The sequence below is a fragment of the Lineus longissimus genome, chromosome 4 (genome assembly GCF_910592395.1).
Source record: "Lineus longissimus chromosome 4, tnLinLong1.2, whole genome shotgun sequence".
Taxonomy (NCBI): domain Eukaryota; kingdom Metazoa; phylum Nemertea; class Pilidiophora; order Heteronemertea; family Lineidae; genus Lineus; species Lineus longissimus.
The window spans coordinates 12,382,368-12,401,952 of NC_088311.1; the positions used below are offsets into that span (position 1 = coordinate 12,382,368).

The 19,585-nt window shown below is 38.7% G+C and overlaps 1 long non-coding RNA gene across 1 annotated transcript; it reads left to right on the forward strand.

Annotated features, from left to right (window-relative positions):
- Positions 1–277: 277 nt before the first annotated feature.
- On the forward strand, positions 278–18,077 carry LOC135487141 (uncharacterized). Its single transcript, XR_010446778.1, has 3 exons — positions 278–458; positions 13,511–13,636; positions 16,995–18,077. It is a non-coding gene; the product is annotated as an uncharacterized LOC135487141 (long non-coding RNA).
- Positions 18,078–19,585: the final 1,508 nt, after the last annotated feature.

Consider the following 19,585-nt stretch of genomic DNA (forward strand, 5'->3'; position numbering starts at 1 on the left):
TCACTACGAAAGGCTATTTAAAAGGTTAAATATATGTGGAAGTGAACACCTCTTTTTCATCTCAGTGTCTTGCAAAAGGGATTTTCATTCATAGAGGTCAGATTTGACTGATGTGATGATATCAGCTGAAATTCTGCGAGGTATTTCTCACAAGCTAAACAACGGCCCCAATTCTTTGAAGCTTTTTATACGATCGACATGTTCCTGGATCTTGCTGCCGTTTAAATGGAAGTATGAAGCATTCATAATTTATGATACAAGGTTCGAGTTATGACCAATCATATATATCAACAGCCACGTGATATTACACCACTGCAAGACAACGTACAAAAGGCACGATATGGCGAATGACTGACCACAACCAGGGAACATGTTAACATCACAAGAGTCACAAACTTCTGCCAAAATCGTTCGATGGATATTAGCAACATTATCATTCTTTTGTCTGATCAATTCTGGTAAGTACTTAGTTTATTACTTTATCATGAGTCTTGACTGAATACGAACTAGAGACAATAGTTTATTCTCTTCGTGTAGTGTTCGATAATAGTGACTTCAGAATTACTGAAGGGTCATCCCAGAGAAAATGTTGGCCATGTTCTGCCTTTCTGTGGAATAATATTTCAGGTTAGTTGAAGGAAAACTTTATCATCTCTTTTCCTCCCCATACATCGGGTAGGAAAATAATAACGTCTCCAACTTTATTCTCATCTCAGCAAGAACGATGGCCTGGGATGTCAAGAGCATTTAGATGTAAAATGACATGGCTATTGTCTACTCATTGTGCAACGTCTACTGTCAAAACACAAACAACGTACATCAAATCTATAAATGTGAACTAAAACCTAGTCGTGATATCTCGATTCTGGAAGGTTCACACCATGACAATACGGCTTTGTACTCAGAGTTTAAATTACATTTTTCCTCTCACTTCATGGGCATATTCGACTAAAACGTAGCTTTTTTGTACCAGCTATGATAAAATGTGTTCTAATCGATATATATAAAGAAAAAGCATTGCAAGCATTTGATAGACTCTAACATCAGTGCCGTCATCAAGCTTGAAATTGATATATATTAACGGGTATATGTATACTCAACTTTTCCAGCAATGGAAAGGGGCCTTCCCTCTTTTCAAGTAATCAATCGGTTCAGTTTATGGAACATTGAAAAATATTCACGAAACACTGCTTAGTTAAGATAAATTATAGTTACTGTCGCCAAGAAAATTATCCAGCCTCTTTCGCTTAGGTTTTCATTGGAATGAGGTATGAAAATAGATACCTAGCTGTGAGACATCCAGAATGATTGTTTCACCATAAAAATCCTTAAATTCGACTGCTTGGAGTACCACTATATATAGTGAGGCACTAGAAAATATTGAGTTCTTAGTAGAATTCGGTTTTTTGACAAGATTCTGTTCATGCTCAGGCATAGATCTTTAAGGTATGAAATAAGAAATTGTTATCATGTTCGCAAATGTGTTCATACTGTCAAAGTAAACATGTATTTGATTTGAACTCTCGAGCCCAAGTAACAAAAACTCTGACAAACCAGAGTTTGAGAGTGTGCAAATAGATTGTGATAGAAGACACGGCCTATATGGCAAAACAGAAACACTCTTTAACAGCGTTTTAGGCACAAAATATCAGGTATTTCCTCTGAGCAATTCGCGTTAGATTACAACTAACTCGACAATTAAGGGTTCAACGCTGATTCGCATTCAAACTACTGCCTTCATTGCATTTTATTCATGAAACTTCAGCAAAATGAATGCTTATTTACTCAAAATATATGGGGGGGGGGGCTCTTCTATTTTGATAATGACTGACAAACTACCCGAGGTATGGGGAGATTGAATTGCATGGGCTGGGTTTGAATTCTTATGAAACTTTGATGCAATGTTCATTTCCGCAAACAAATGTTCATTTTAACATTAACTCAGCACGGTAAATATGTTTCTGGGGTGTTTTGCATCATAATTCTTCCATTTTAATCATGTCTTAGTCTAGCAAATTCCCCGTGACACGGAACAGGTTCAACTGCATGGAATGATAGTTTGAATGGCAATGAAAATCGAATGCAATTCGGAAGACAGCATTTCAACGCGGAATCGTCCAATGACAATATATTATAACAATATAATCAATGAATATGATATTATGATAGCATACAATATAATAAGACAATTCATGGAACGGTTCGATGACGTCACGTTTATGTCAGCCAATCAGAGGTAAACATTTTCATCCTGCCTATATAAACCCGAAATCAGCATGATGCTGTAGTTCATCTTATATTAATTGTGTTATAACTTGTTTCATATGCGTATTTTTTTAAAAGGGAGCTTGCACAATTAACGGGGTTTTATTGGCAAAAACAATTTTTCCCAAGCATTTCATTTTATAAGCATTTTCGTTTTTCTCAGCACAATATCTAGACTCTTCAACATACAGAGATTAATAGAAAAAATATTGTTGCCTCAAGAGGCGCATAATATTATAATTTAGTTGCTTGGACAATTTTCAGTTATCAACTACAACAAGGAAAAAGGGCCACTTTTAACCCTTACACTCCAAAGTCTTCAACCTTCCCATCCGGAGATATAGGATAAGCATTTTTGTGCCGGAAGGCCGATTTTCACTTCTCCCGCTGTCAACGTTGACATTCGCGTGACCACTGACGTCATTCTATAGGGCATTTCGCCACAACTAGACACATTTCTGCCAAGGGGCGGGCGTGGATTCTCGGAATAGAAACCATGCCAAAAGTGTCAGTTTTGATCTTATAAAAGATTACGAATCTAGGTCAGATCAATTTTAGTGCCGGAGGAAAAGTGCCAAATGGCGTATTTTAATTGGGGTGAATAATTATCTTCAAGACGCATCCCTATAAAATCATAATATTTGCTCAAATCTTCATTGGTATGAAATGTAAACATTTGATCAACGGCACAAAAATATTGAAAAACTAAAAAGGTGGCAATATTTTTAGGTTGTGAGAAAAGTTTAAAAAAAAGACATTTGAAGACATTTGAAGGCTGGCTTCCAGCCCTGAAACTAAATGAAACAAAAGGATATGTTTTGGTTTGCTCTGTGAGTATATTTCTCACTTGTCTTTTTATCCCCTCCCCCCTTAAAAAGTACAATACGTGCATAAATTATTTTTCAGTGGCTTATATGCAAGAGATCACATCAAAATTTCAGGGAAATGTTGAATGTCCTTGAAGGGCTGCTATCATAGTTTATTAACTTAAACGATGTGTTGGAATTATCGTTATGTTGGCTATCGTCTGCTATTGTATAGAAATTAATAGTTCATAACTGGAAAACTCTTTCCCGCATACTTTTAACCCTTACACAGTATTATTCATCTAACACTGATGTTATCGAAAAACTGGGATAATGATTTTTCAAATGATATCATCTTATTATGTCATGCTCTATGGGGGTGTCGAAATATATTTTCCTCTGTACACACCATGCAACATTTTGCCAACATGGAGTTGCAACCAGGAAGGTTGTAAAAATGTTTCTAAAATGTTGTCATAGTACACATGCCTTTTAGTGATGACTAGAAATGAATTAAGAAATAATAGCATTACAAGCAGTTGATTGGCTTTCGTATTAATGACGTCATCAGCATTAGAGTAACCAGCTAAGCTGGTTGACCTAAAAACAAGCTCATCGATTACATGTTTCATTCTTCGAGGAAAAGGACAGTAGCATAACGCTAGTCAATTCCTAACGCTAGTCAATTTATTTTAGTCATCAAGTCCTTTAACCATATGCTCGCCGGGAGGTTTCCTTGCGGGATGAACATTAAAGTCCAAGAAGCTGATTTCTCCGGAATCTCATCAAATAGTTCATGTCTGCATCGATTACGGCAAGATTTACCTTAATGAGATATATAGATTTTCGGAAATTTGATCGCGCTGATTTTTGGACCCTGTTAAAAAACATTATTTTTTTGTTAATCTACGACGATAATCAAATAGTTATTTAGCGAAAATTCACGTAATGGCTATATTCGTTTTTACCACTCAGATGTTATACAAATCGTACTTAGGGTATCTATAGTTACATTCTGGAGAGCAATTACACATAGATGGGTAAATAATGACCAAACTTGTTGTAAAAGAGAAATATACACTTATCTCAGGATATGAAACAAAGCCATTCCCCAAAAAAGCTAAAAAGAACGGAAAACTAAATCAGTTTGAATATCCAAAAAAATTCAATTATCGACACGTTGTTCGAACATAGTTCAATGATAATTCAAAGTGTCCATCCACAAATTAAAGGAGAAACATTATTTACGAATAAATTGAGTTCAGTCAACCTGAGGAAGTTGGAAAATTACCTCCTGGAGATCTGACATTGCTGATTGTAGCTTACGTACTGCTAATTTCACATAGGTTCATTACTTGTTTCGCTAGGTCTTTGGTAAGTTTCTCGATAATTGCTGGTCAAAATGCCATGGTGCTTATATTCACAGTTGCTTTTTTATTGTTTCCTACCTTCAGACTCTTCAGACATGTTAGAAATGATTTTGTCGAGAGTTCGGTCATATCAGAGTATTTCAATTTATCTGAAAGACCCTGGTCGTATCTACCAATTTATTTATTTATTTGCATTGTATCATGTAACTACGAATAGGCCTACCTTACAAATGTTTTGAATAATGCTAAGGGCTTTCTGGAGGAAGCACACAGTTTCAGAAAAAGGCCAAATTTTCGTAAGATTTGGTTATCGCAAATTTCAACGTGTGATTTTAAAACATAAACTGTAAAGGTGAAATCATAAACTATTACGAACAAACCGAAAGTATCTGCATCAACGTCATTTAAGTGTACATTGAGTATCAGTGACAAAGATAAGTTATGCATTGGGAAATCTTTTCTTAAAGTCATGGACATTTTTGGGTCCCCAGACCAATGTAACAACCCCCCCCCCCCCGTAGTGTCGAGGTGACCCTTGGATATTTCATGATAGTGGAGATTTTGGTTGCATTAAACATGTTAAGGTCGATCTATACCCATGCGTGGCGCAAAATTGCCCAACTTCAACTCGTGATACTTCATTGATAACGATGATTCCAAAAAAAATGGTACGGTACGTTACGTATGAAACATCCCCCGATCGTATTTCTGGATTACCCAGAAAAATGTCATTTTTGGGAAGGTCAAAAAATCACATTGCTCAATTTCATGTCAACATGCTAAGTCGCGCATCGAAGCATAATCTGTTTGAAAGGACGAAGCCATTCCTAGCGCATGTCCGCATAACCGCCGATAATTTAAAATAATTATAATTATAATTATAATATATAATTAACAAAGTTTAGCTATTACTCCACATAATTTCTCTACTGCGGAAATTTCGCGGAAATGTACTTGAAAAACCAAAAATCCGCGGTTATAGGGACAATCTCCAGTTGGTTAACTCCACATTTCCATTTTCAAAATTTGAAAAATGTTTTACAAAAGTGGAGAAAACTTTTGAAACTCTATCATTCACGTCGGTTTGTTTACTGTTTGCAACACGAGCCCATTAGAGTGCGTTTCGAAATATTATGCACAAATCAGCCGACAATTGAAAACCAAGGCCTATAATTGCGGTCATATTTCAGGGTTGCGGTAAGGCATCAATAAAAGTTCCTCGTGCGCTGACTCTGCCTAAAATCGGCGAACAGAGTCTAGGCAATTATGATTCATTATGTTACACTCCAATGGGTAGCTCGGAATGTGCTTGCCTTGGGCAAACCCCTTGAGTAAAAATCGACCTCAAGAGCTCCTCGGTCACAAATATTGGGGTTGTTCAAGCCAGTCATCCACATTTGAACGCGAGTTCCGCGTCAGTTATATACATATAGTTCTAAAAGAAAATGTGGTAACTGATTCCGTATTCCTTTACGAAGGTATGTTGGTGACAATTGCTAATGACAAATGTTGGCTAAAATCGACCTCTCATTTTTTTGACAATCAGATTAGTTGCGGCTGATGGTTAACGTCGAAACAAAAAGCTACGACATTAATATTGAAACTACCAAGGAGTTGAATCGACAATATGTCGAAGTTTCAACCGGATGTAACACAAAGTTGCCACGGTAGCAAATATATCGGGAGGATAATAAACGTGAAAAATTGCGGCTGATGACAGTTTTACTTGCACCTTTGAGCCACATGTAAGGCTGCCATATAAAGGACTTGCCTCACAAATACATTTTGTCAACTCTTTCATTTTCGAGGTGTAAAGTATGGCCTAGTTCTTTTCCAAAGTACACGTAGTAGCTTCCAGGAAATCAATTTTTTTAACATCCCGCTAGTTATAACCATTCCGACAATATCCAACCACATCAGAGGCATTCAACAGGAACTGCACCGCCGAACTGTAAATAAACCAGCGCTCCAAATGACTTTTTAATTACCATGAGGAGGACTCATCAACAGATGCACTCCATGACTTCCAGCAAACGGTGGTTGATGCAAAATCTGACCTCAATACATCAGTCGAAGAATAGGACCCATTTTCCTTATACTCGCTGTCCGGGTTTGGGCGCTTCGGGTGGCATTCCTCGCATGAAAAGGCATAAAAAGGTGACAGCAAGTAAAATGGTTTATTGTCAATTTTAATGAAACGTGATCATTGTATACTGTAGCACATTAAAATAAAGACATATCACATTTATCATTTACCAGACAATATTCACCGAATACTCAAGTATCCCTAAAATAAATCCACAAAAATAATGAGTCTACTCCCTGAAGGCATTTGCCAATATTATTTGAATTACCATTAGGCCTACTAGTACCCTGATAACATAGGTACGTCATCGCCCAAATTCGGTGATAGTGTGCTAGGATTTTACAAAGGACCCGTTCACTGCTGTTTCTATATCATTGAAAATCGAGCACCTTTCATAGCGTAAACCCATACCGATACATATCTAACACTGGAAGAATTAGTGAAACGCTTTGTTGCATTTTTCTCTATTTATTATTTTGGCACTTGCTAAAATAGTACAATAAATAAATCCACGTTGTGCAAGTCACTACCACCAATCCCGTTGACGAATTCTATTGCAGTTAACTAACCATTATGCATCAACAGTAAATTAACTTATCGGTAGTGATGCAACAGAGGGAAAAAGTTCATCAGCGACCTTCTTGTTCGGGTTGCGAAATATTTTAACATAATTTATTGGTTATTTACAGCTTGCCTGATGACACATGCATGTAGCCGAATGGAAAGCATGGATCGAGGACCATAAAAATGACAAGAGCGAACGTTCAGTTGCTACGCAATGATTGAATGGCAAGCACTGTCAAGTGGCGTCATTATTTATGTTAATTATCGCTGCACAATAATATATTAGAATCTTTACTTTTGTATCTGCGCACTTAAACACTACTGAACGAACCCATGCGCCATCATCCTGAAACTGATGGTCTTATACTCCCTTTAAACCTAGACTGGTTAAGATGCAATGGACTACTATACAGCGCTTAGGTAGTTTCCAGCGCTTAGGTAGGTCCAGGTTCAGGGCTATCACATTGTTGATACAGCGCTTAGGTAGTGTCCATATAAACACCTTCGATTTTTCTTAATCTGCTGCGCAGCAGTTGAACGATATGTTTATTTTTTTACATGTGTCACCAGGAGCGAATTCGGGGGGGGGGCATTTGAAGGCCTTATTTAAATGCCGTCACAAAATATCTAGTATTAGAGCAGCAGCCCAGAGCATTTTGGTCAAACGAACAAGGTACCAATGTCTGATTACAGCAACATTTGCTGTTTAACCTAACATTTTCAGATATGGATGTCTGCTGGGGACCCTCTGCTGTCTGTGGGCCCTGGGACCCAAAAATGGGATGGATCAATCATTGGAGATACCACATGAAACCTAATTGAAATGAACAGGGGCATCTCATGGAACACTGATTGGATACCGCTAGACAAATTGTCCTCTGCATATGGCCCCACAGACCCCCCCCCCCCCCAAAAGGGTATCCAAGTTTCAAGCTGGATTAAACGTTGGAGGTACATGCACCACACAAACTAAGTTAAAATGAACAATTACACTCTACTAAATATAAAATACCAAATACCAGACAAATTGTCTGCTGCACGAAGTCCGCCAGACACCCCCAAAAAGTTACACTATGGAGGAACATATTAAAAGTACCACATGAAAGTAGGTTTAAATGAACACCTATAATGAGCATGCATGTTTGGACCATAGCTATCTTATAACTAGGAATATGGAACTAAAAATATAAATCTCCCAAGGAAGTATTATCACACTCTTAAAATTAAGTGGTAAAATAACTATTTATTAGTAAATTTTAACTTATGGTGATAGTTGCTGTAACAGTTATTTTAACAATAATGTGAAATAGTTGAAAAAAAACAACTAAGAAAAATAGTAAAACTTTAACCAATAATCAGTTATTTTCTACTACTTGAGTTAGTAAATCAGCCAAAATAACTATTTTTCTTAGTGAGCTGAAGATGTTTTGTTTCCTCTGTATTTTCTGCCATTTTGGTTGTGGTGGCAATGATGATGATAACAAAGCAGTAGTTTTGTCAACACCTTTAGTCCATTTTATTTCTATCAGATTCTGCTGCGCCTTTCAAATCCTATGATCAAACCAAGGAGAAATAATTGATAATAATAATATAATAATAATAATAAATACCGGATATCATAGTGCCTCGTACAAGCTAAGCATGCTCCAAGGCACTTTACAATGGAGTTAGAAGCAAATATTTGGATTTAAAACAGTTTGATAGTGGTAAAACAGATAGATTAAAAAAAATTGAGTCTCTAAAACATAGATGGCACATTCTGAATATAAGTCTATGCAGCTACCAACTAAAGGCTTCGCGGAACAAATGGGTTTTAAGTGATTGTCTGAAAGTTGACACAAGCTCTAAGTCCTTCATGGCATCTGGAATCGCATTAAAAAGTCTTGGTCCACTGACTCGAAATGATCGGTCTCCATTGTACGTTTTGGTCCTTGGGACGATAAGTCTTGTTTTAGCTGATGATCTTAGTGACCAAGCTGGTGTATAGGACCTTATCATATCACGCAAGTATGAAGGTGCACTGTTGTTAAAAGCTTGAAAAACCATAAGGATAATTTTGTATTTGATACGAAACCTCACCGGCAACCAGTGCAGCTGCTCCAAGACCGGAGTAATATGTTCTCTGCGTTTGGTACGCGTGATTATTCTGGCAGCCATATCCTGAACAGGTTGGAGTCTGCCAATGGTTGCATCTGGGAGACCATAAAAGAGCGAATTACAATAGTCCAACCTGGATGTAACCAAACCATGCACAAGAAAGCGACATGCATCTTCTGTCAAGCATCGACGGATTCTACCCACGTTGCGCAATTGCATATAGCAACATCTTGTAACACTGTTAATGTGAGCTTCCATAGACAAGGAACGGTCAAACATAACACCGAGGTTTCGAACGGTAGAGACTGGACTAATTGATACCCCATCTATGCTGAGGCTAAGATCATTATCATGGCATTGGTTTTTAGGAGCAAAGAACATGACCTCTGTTTTTTCACTGTTTTGTTTCAAGAGATTAAGATCCATCCATTTTCTGATATCCTCGAGGCATGTTTCTAGCTGTTTAATAGCAGCAGCATGGTTATCAAGATATTTTTTCTTCAGAAAAATATAAAGTTGAGTGTCATCGGCATAGAAGTGGTAATCTAACCCATGCCGCCTTATCAGGTCACCAAGAGGTTTAGTATACATAGTATAAAGCTTTGGACCCAACACTGATCCTTGCGGTACACCAAACTTCAGTGTTTTCGGTGATGACAAATTACCATTCATATTAACTGATTGGCACCGGTTGTCCAAATATGACATGAACCATTCAAGAGCCGACCCTGTCACATTGTAAACTACTCTCAACCGCTCAGCTAGTATGTTATGATCAATGGTATCGAACGCAGCCGATAAGTCCAACATGACTAGTAAAGCAACATCCCCCCTATCAAAGGCAGTGAGGATGTCTGACTGAACGCGGAGGAGATCAGTTTCTGTGGAATGGCAAGGCGTATAGGCACTCTGAAAGGGTTCACGTAGGTTGTTAACATTTAAGTGATCGTCAAGCCGCTTTGACACCACCTTCTCAATTATCTTGGATACAAAACTCAGATTTGATGTGGGCAGTATATTCGCGCATTGAAAACTTTATTTCTCAGACAGAAAATCTGCATTGGACTTCCTGCCTATGTGACAGTAGATGGTAAGAAAATCAACAACATGTTACAAGTGTTGGCATGGTACATTCTATACATGCAATAGGCAAATTCAACATAATGAAGAAATTTTAGTCTGAACCCTTCCCGATATAAACCTCAAGACCATTGCTGCACCTCAAAAACTGTGATGATTGTATCTGTCATCACCAACAGAACAAAGGGATGTCCAAAATTGCCCAGAAAAAGGCTTGTTTTTGATGTACAGTCTCAATCAAAAGTAAATGTAAACTTGCAATTCTTAAGCAGGAAATGTTTGAGGGGTACTTTGCACAAGATAGCCGAAAGCCCAAAGGATAGTCATTCATCGTCCTTAACAATGTCTCATGTGTCTTTTCAAGACTGGTGCCTGGTGCGTCCAAACATGTACATCTGATGATGTTTCCATCAACCGAGGCCATCTGCATTGATCACTGGTCGAAGGTTATCAAAACAAAAAGCTGAATAACCTCTTTATGACGGTGTAGATTCGGTCATTAACCCGTAGCCAGCCAACCAGATTGAGCCCTTTGGTCAAGTGCAACCTCAAACAAGACAAACATATTTAAAAGGTTTCAAAAGCAGGAATAATTGAGTTGCTTGAGAAGAAGGAGATACAATACCAATGCTTTCATCAATGTCTGAGTATGTGCACCTGGACATCTGGCAAATTGTTTTTGTAGTTTCCTGTGCTTCCAAGAACTGTCTTCTTTAGAGGTGTAAAGTATGTTGTGATACCTAAGCAATCACAATGACCCTTCTCCTCCTTTGCTACTACTTAGACCTGTGATGACCCAGGTGTTATTTTATCATGTACTGAAGATTTGTTTGGTTGTGCTTCTTTCACTCAATAGTTAAAGCAATAATTGTCATACAACAGTTTTGAAATTGCAAACTACACGCATATACAATGAGTGGTGGCCCAGCAAAATTCTAAAGTCTAAGTGTGCTCATGGCATGATATGCACATTATCTTTTACTCGCCTCAACAAAGTTGATCTAAAACTAGTTTGCATGACATTTTCTTTATCAATACATAATCACTAATCAGACAAAGCTAGACATAGAAATTGAAAAATACATCTTTTGATACATTTTTTATGAATACTTACAATTTTAACTTTTCTGCAGCAAAAACCCGGTTAGCATTTTCACAAGTCAAGCTCATGTATCTCTTCACTCACTGATCTGCCACCATTTTGGCTAAAAATGATACTTTCTCGGCGGGCTCATACTGGGGAACTGCAACTAAAAAGGCATAGTTATTCTTATGATTATTACTAATGATGAAGCATATATTAAAGACCGATATTATTTACCCGACCGTCGGATCTACATTGAAGGAAATCGGTCTTGTTGGCCCGACCGTCGGATCTCAAGTAAAGGAAATCGGTCCTGTGTACACGACGGTCGGGTGACCAATACTGAAATTCTTCACTCCAGACCCGACGCCGTCGTGTCTCAAGTGAAGGAATTTGGTACTATTCACCCGGCCGTCCGGCGCAAGTCTGCTGACAAGGTTGCCCAACTCTCCGCTAGGGGCATGGTACTGCCCCTTAGGGGAAACAATGGCGGCAGATGTAGGTCAAGCGGGCCTGTCGGTTGGACAAAAAATCACCAATTTTGCCCAATTTCAATCAAAATTATATTGTAGTCGGGTCAATAGCGCGGGCAATCTTAATCTTGACTCGAGACACGACTGTCGACCAGCAAATACATTATATTGTAGTCGGGTCAATAGTGCAGAAAATCTTCAGTCAAGACACGACAGTCGGGCGAATAATAATTTTCTATATTAAATGTAGACATATGTTTATAGTAACAAGACACCGAACAGCCCGCTGGTCAACTCTTGTCCAAAAAGTCAGAACATGCTGCTCTACGGCACCCTTCTGAATTCTTCGAATCACAATGTATTGCTGCATAGGAGAGACGTCGGAAAACGACAGTAGGCCTACACAGACAGGTACATGAAAAGCAGGCAAAATCGGTACACCAACCGCTTCTTATAAATCGTTGTGTTGAGCTATTGAAACCAACGATGCGCCACCTTTGTGTCGTTGATCAAGTTGCAGGGCGAATTACGAATATTTAAACAAAGGTTAACTCGGCAGTATGCTGACTCATGGACTTGCTGTCCAAGAAACACAGTAATACAATACACTGTATACGGTGTACATCTGGCGGCCGGCCGTGACGTCCAGAAAAGTTTTACCAGAAAACGGCCTAAATCACCATTCTAAATTATTCTAAACGTAAAAAAGACGATCTATAGCGGTGCTATGTGACCTATCATTGACGCTGAAAGCTCCCTTGCGTCCCTCACTCTTATAAGATCCTCTCTGTAAACCTTGCATTTGTCGGTTCGAGTACCGCGAGCAAACGAAGCGAGGAAAAAATGGCGGCTGAAAACGTTTTTCGTCTGCCTAATTTTAGCACTCCTGATTGGTGGATGGTTTTACTGATAAAATAGTTATTTCTCAGATTGCGCGCATCTGATTGGTCCGGCTTTTTACTAATCTTTTTGATTAATTTGTTTTATTACTTTTAACTCAGAATAACTGATTAGTTATGTTTACTACTTAAAGGTTATTTTGGCTTTACAACTCAAATTAGTTTACTACAATTTACTACTTTATTTAAAGAATGCACATGCTTCAATAAAGGAATGAATTCATGAGTCAGATATAAGGAATTAAAGGAAAAATATTTTGACAGCAATGAACAAAAACAAAATAACTTCAGGCAATTGAACTCAGATAACCAGTTAGCATGGTTAGTAATCATGACCTCAACAGGAAACTGAGCAAATAAATAGTAATATTGTTCGCCGAAGAAGCATTTAAACTACGGACATTTACCCCTTAAATAATAAAACAAAAGTGCTGTAGTCTAATGTGTGTATAGTGTCTCATAAGCCTCGCAGAGGCTGGCTCACATGTGGAGGTGACACGTAAATAAACAATGTATATACTAGTATATAACAAACAGTACATTCGTCATTCTTTTGTGATCATCGCATAATTAACACAGTGTTCTTATAAAATTTTGAGTTAATTACAAAGAATGACAAAGTTTGAAAGTTTGAAAATTTGTGAATTTGAAAATTTGAAAATTTCAACCGTTTTCCTTAAAGAATACGCGTATCCAAGGAACGGTCGAATTATTAGTGATGTGAAGGGAGAGTTTCCGGTCTGATTGACAGAGTGAGTAAAAAGGCCTGGTTTGTTTAATTTTCAGACGATGGATTAAAATGTTCTGTGTGCACAACGTCAAACCCATCCTGTATCGAAGACCCCCCACCAGCAAGACACTGTCCGCTACAAAACGGAGAATGTTACGTTTTATGTGTAAAAAATGCTCAAGGTAAGATCATTCAGTCAGCACAGGTCCCAAAGTCTCAGACTTTCACTCAAGGTATGTTAAATGTTATGTTCTTTTAAATCTTTAGCAAGATAATCCGGGGTCGAAACGACGCAAATCGGGCGCTTGTCATGGGCCAACGCACTCCAGCCATGCTCTCAAGCCCAAGCATCATCGCAGAATTATCGCGTTTCGATGGTCTAAAAGTACAAAATGGGTTTTGAACATTTCACCTCAAAGGTTGGCAATTGGGGGCGGCGTCATTATAAGTCAGTTAACGATTAAAGCGTATTTTCGCATACATGTAATGTACGTTCTCGACGTAAGTGTGAATGTGAATGTGAATGTGAATGTGGTGAATCTGTTTACACAGTGACTTTTGTTCACACGTCCACTCGTGGTCCAGCACGAGGTGATTCATTCAAGGGTAGGCTGCCATGGGGAGAACACGACGGCTTAAGGAAATTGTCACAGTGTCTCGACTCGTGGCAGGAATTAAGAAAAAGTATGGAATTTCGCAAAACAGACGACCTTTGGTGAGAAGTTACACTCCAAAAGGTTAGGAAAAGCTACTCTACGGTATATAGTCTGAGCAGCTTCCCGTTTGTCACTTTTATGATTGTCGCTCGTGTGTACATCCAACAGGGTTGATTCTTCCCGATACAGTTCAACTAACTTCATTGTAGCCTGTCTGCTTTGCGAGCCCACATGGTATGCCTTGCTGTTAACACTGTCTTCTTTCTTAATCGAAAATCATCAATCACGACGGGAGGTCACTGCACTTTTGAACACGTGACCCAATCTCAGCTACCTGATTGGTCCGTCCTTGCGTCCATATCGTTGGCCAATTAAAAAAACGATGTGCTTCACTGTACATGGGGACGAATTATATCGGTCTACCATGTCGTGAGAATAATAGCGTGAGTATTGTACATCCGGCATCGCAAGGATAAGAAAATCGTGTCGTAACTCCACGGGTATTCGAAAACCCTGGATCAACAAACACTGGACTGGACTGGACTGGACTGGATTCAACGTCACTGCTCACCATCGCCTGCATCAACATGGCGACAACAATGTATTGAGAAACGACGGGGAAATGGGACATGGTATCAGTCTGATAAACTTATAGTGGCCAATTCCATCTTCGCAGTGGCTATGCCATGTGCGCGAGTTATTATAAGCTCGGAGGTAAACCTCCATGTTATAAGGGAGTGTGCTGATTGGTTTGCACGTGCTACCCCATGTGCGATCCGTCTATGCTACACTGTGCATGATATGTGCATGCTATGTACATGAGTGTAGGCGATACACTTCGATGAATTATCGATATTATCAGGCCGGTCCGGTGGCACACATCTGCCAATTTCATCATGTTAATGGCGTGTCAAGACCCACAAATCACTCAGATGTCTAGAGCAGGCACTTGTACATATTTCTGTTTACATAATACATAACCATACCTATTCTGTCGTCGCCAATTATCGTAAAATCTACGATAAAACCCGGGCGACTTTTCGTGACGCCATGTTCATGATGTTGATGATGGAAATAGGCGGGAAGAGATTCGGCAGGGTTGTGGGAATTGTATAACTTTTAGAAAAATCCAGGTGGTGGAGGGCGCTGAGTCATAGTCCAGTCCAGTCCAGTCCAGTCCAGTGTTTGTTGATCCAGGGTTTTCGAATACCCTAAGTCCACACACTGTGCGTGTAAGCAAACATCGCATAGCGTAAATTGGCCTAGGCAGCACAGTGCTGGAGAACCGTGACGTTTATGGCAGGTGGGAGGGGACATGAGTCAGAATTAGTCGGTCGATAAAATACCTGCAGCATGAACCTCCCGCAAAAATTCCTCCCGCAAAAATCTACCGTAAATCGGACCTGGGCCAATCACCTCACCGATCTGGTTGTCGACAATAAACTCTAATTTATACAGAAAATACATCCTATATCGCCCAAACCAGGCGTCACATCTGTTCTACACATCGTCAGGCGTTTATAAACCGCACAGTTTGCATCTCAGCTGCAAGAACGAGGGGATGAGTTAGTGAAATAAAAAAATACAAAATATTGTCGTTTTTATTTCGGCCAAATCTACCTCGCCGCATCAGTCCAATAGTGCCGTGGATGAGCGATTTCAGCACATTCAGATTCATTGGCGGCCAATTCAAGCAGTGACAGCTTGACCGCCTCACACTACTATCATTGCTCCGGTGTAAGCACCAAAATGCCATCAACGCTGATGCACGCCATCGTCACCGTGATCCTTTCAGCTGTGAGAGATATATTGTTAGGTCATTTCTGAAGAAAGAAACCACTGAAATTTAGATGATCCTAGCTCGCTCTTTTCATTTGATTAAAGAAAAATATAAGACAAACCTCTTGAAAGAGAACAGATGCTAAAAACTTTGTTTCATTACAGTTTTTCCGCCCCTCAGTCAAGCTCCATGCGGACGGAAACTTATACTTATAGGCCAAGAGCCAAGTTATGAAAATGTTGCTAGAAAATAAGTTCCTTTTGACAACGGGTAATGGACAAATGGTTATGTTCAGCTTTAGTGGGGTAAAATGGGGATGGATTGACAAGAAGCAGGGTCGATCAAAGCGGCGTTGTGAACGCGAAATGTCAGGATTTTGGATTGGGACTTCATGGACGCGACACAGTATTTTTTTCCAAATGTAAAGTTGCACATTACCTAAGTAATGGGACGTGGACACATTGAAGGGCCTAAATGTCCCATACAGTAGGGGTCAAAACGTTGATGTCATCGAATCATGTCAACATGGGTATATAAATAAGGTCTATGAGAATTCATGCCATAGTTTTTGGCCCTCTTGATGTACCCTGGATCCCCAGGGAGAATCAAAAAGGTAATAGTGATACGTTTGACCCCATGCCATGAGCTTCATTAGTGGGCAGTTCGGGTGGATAAAAAATTGTTTTTATTCTACTGCACTCTAGACCTTCATTTTGATACGCACGAGGACACGCTCGGTGTAAGGGTTGTAAAATAGTAAGTTTTACCCCTTTTTAGACCCTAATTTTTAGATCTTAACGATCTTTAGCCCAAAGGTGTCATCATAGGTGTCATCATTGGTATAAAAATGAAGGTCTATTCGGGTACTGTCAAATAAGACATTTTTTATCGACCTTTACTGTCCATGAAGGTATGGGAATGGGTATGGGGTATAAGGTATGGGTGTAGGTATGGGTATGGGTATGGGTATAAGGCACCATTTGTCCCTTTACGATTAACCCGAAAGTTATGCATTGCATGGAATATAACCGTAGTATACCATATTGTGTCAGATCATGGTCAAAGTTAATTTACTTACAAATCTTTTATGTTTTCCTTTTTCAGGAATAGTATTAGAAACAAGTCGGGGATGCACAGCGCAGCTTGACAGCCAGTGCATGATAGCAATACGGTGGGATGGCGGAGCTATGGAGCCAATACAAACTTGCACGCATCGTTGTACATGGGATGGATGCAACGCTGTACCATGTGAAATGATAAGATGAGCGGTACCTGGAGCAGTAATATTACGTTACGGGGTCTTTTTAGCAAATGTGTGTAAAAGTCAAAGTTTTTCTCGACAGAGAGCTTTTCAAGGTTCAGGATATTGTGTTCATAACTGCATGATTTAGTAAGATCAGCTAATATATCGTGCAATTGTACCCGGGACACTCTTGTCTAGGACATTATGTATTGTTACAATGGGATGGAAAGACAAGAAGCAGGGTCGATCAAGGCGGCGGTGTGATCTCAAAGTGTCAGGATTCTGGATTGGGATTTCATGCACGCGACATTTTGTGCCATTCAATACGATGCCCAATTCAATAACATCAATACACTGTACGGAATGACAAGTTGAAAGGGTTGACGTGATCGATGAAAGTAAAGGAAATAGTGGGTGAACAAGCCCCATTTTAACCCCCCCCCCCCCCTAGAGAGTGAAAACGGTGGTACACCTCCGGAGATTCAATTTCATTTTTCAAATCGTTAAAAAACATATCTTCTCTTAGTGTTTCTTCGTTGTAACTTTCTTGTGAGGTGTAAAAAGAATATGGCACAGAACCTTTCTTTCTCAGTAATTTGAAATCTTCGTTGTCTGGATAAAACTTCCTGGTTATTTTAAAGTCACCATCTACCATTGATTTTGTGATGTTGTCCAAACCGGATTGCAGAAATCTGAAGGAATTTAAAACCGAAAACAACCAAACTGAAAAGAAATATCTTCTTCTGCTGACTTGGGAAGTAGTTTCAGTCTGTTACCTTTTGTCTTCTTAATTAACGTTTTTTTTAACCAGTGTTTTAATGAAAAGATGAAAGTCATAATGACTAAGATTGTTCAAGAAAATTAGTACAAAGTTGGCATGTTTCGCAATGAGGTTACAGAAGTTGTGGGCTGCACCTCTAAACTTACCACTGCAATGATCATGATCTCTAACCATTTTTTCATTGTTCTTATTATCTTTGCTACCTGTTTCACAGTATGCCTTGCTACAATAATAACAGTTTCGATTTTTCTTATCCAGCTCAAACTTTTCTTGCTCTTCGCTAGTCAATTCCATTTCTAATTCTGTATTTAAAAGTTTCCCAAATTCATCTTCCTTCTGCATTAACCATTCACAAAACCACTCAACCACATCCTCCCTGCGGTGTGAAAAATATGCGCTTTCAAAAAGTTCTGGATAATCTGAATGAATGTAACATCCCACTGCAGAGGCTTTTTGGATTTTTAATCGCTTAGTTTTTTCTGACCCCTCAGTGCGTTGCGTGCTAACAACACCACTTTAAAAATGTGTTACGATATCGCTAGTTGCTTCGAAATTGGCATACACCACGAAAGGAATCCTATTTTCAAACGAGTGGTTTTTAAATTTTAGGTTTGCTGTTGCACTTCCCTTCTTTAGCATTTTGATTTCGCAATAATCATGCACCCCATATTTCTTTTTGTGATTAACTAGAAACATTTCTAGCTCAAAAGCATTCATACACCTTCTACATAAAGATTTTTTATGACTGCTATTATTCCGAAAAAATACAGATGTATTTTTCAGTAGCATATAATGCTCTTGGTAGTACAAAATATCTATGACGTTTTCATCTTCAAAACCTCTCTTCGATTTGTAGTTTGATGTAATCCAAACATTTTTGTATGGCAACCTCTGGTTTTGATTTTTTTAAAACAACCCCAAATGGAGATTGAATTCCATGAAGTATTTCAGTGTTAATCTTTAAAAAAGAAGCTTTAGAGAAGTTAGCTTCCACATTAATACTGTCTTATCTTAAAATGATGGCTTTTAAGAAGTGACAAAATCTCAACAAATTTCTGTTTGTAATTCAATAAGCCTGTTATTACCTGTGGTTGTCTAACTGCACTACTGTCAATTGCACAGTTACTAAATCTGAAGGTAAGTGGTTTTTTCCTTTCTTCTAATTTTTTTTACTATTTCAATTCCTTTAATTTCCCCAGCCCCTGACAAAAAATCTTCCTCTTTTTCTGTGAGTTGTGAAGTATTACTAGAACTGCTAGTAGGTTCTTCCTCTGGAGAAATAGGTAACAAATCAGGTAGTTCACGAAGTGGAGCCAGCTCGTTCGTAGGTGTGAGTGTTCTATTGAACTCCTCTGATAGATTTTTTTGTGTTATTTTTGTGTTTTTTCAGATTTTAGGTGGTGGTTGTAATTTTTCTTTAAAACTTCAGAAAGACTATCTCGACAAAATTCCTTTTAAGGTTTATACTTTATTCGTTCAATTTAAGATATAGGTTTTTTTCTTAAAGTGATACTATGATGTGATTTACAACTTTGCGGAAATACGACCGTTTTTAATTGTTGATCACAAATGTAAAGCTCAAATTTTCCATTTTTGATTAGATTTATCATAAAATCGCTGTTTTAATCGCGTCAGACTGGCCAACTACCGAAGATGTTTTGAAAAACCCGT